We start from the raw sequence: 714 nt of genomic DNA, 5'->3' as shown, positions 1-714 counted from the left end.
TATAGGATGTTTACATTATGAAGAAAAAAAGAAAGAAAAAAGATGCAGACTGTCCAGGATAAGAGAATCTCATCGAAACAGTCGTTCCTTTGGTTCTGCAATAGCACCTATTAGTAGTGCATATAATTAATATATTGTTTTAAATATTCCAGATTTAAATTAAAGGATCTCTAAATCCGTTTGACTATCCGTCAGCGAAAGAAGAAGGAAGATATAACAGAAGAATAGCTTCTCGCGTTTGGGAGTTACGATGCATAATGAATAAGGAGTTTGATCTGGTCTTAATTGGAATGCATAAATAAAAGTTCCATTTGTATAGGTACAAGATGTAAGCCTCAGCAAAAGGATGAATGGTAATATAATGTATATGCCGCCTTCGTGAAGAATTTATTTTAAGGAACCTCCTCGCATCACAGGGACCAAAAAATATTTGCTGAAGCGTTTATATCTGGTATTTTTCAATCTTTAGAACACCGAAATGACTGCGAAAATATATTGTAGGTAGGAGAAGGGGTTGATATAAGTCTTGAACATTTCATTCTACTTAAAAACGAGTCATAGAAATCGTCTTGTCTCCTAAATCTCTCAGCAGGCGTGCACTGTGACCAAACGGAAGAAGTTTCTACAGTTTCTATGATGTCCTTTCTTTATTTTTCTTTTCTTAATATTGGCTAAAAATATATTCTATAATGTCTTAATTTATTTATGTAACTG

The sequence above is a fragment of the Plasmodium inui genome (assembly GCF_000524495.1).
Source record: "Plasmodium inui San Antonio 1 unplaced genomic scaffold supercont1.57, whole genome shotgun sequence".
NCBI classification, from domain to species: Eukaryota; Apicomplexa; class Aconoidasida; order Haemosporida; family Plasmodiidae; genus Plasmodium; species Plasmodium inui.
Note: the sequence above shows the minus strand (reverse complement) of the source record.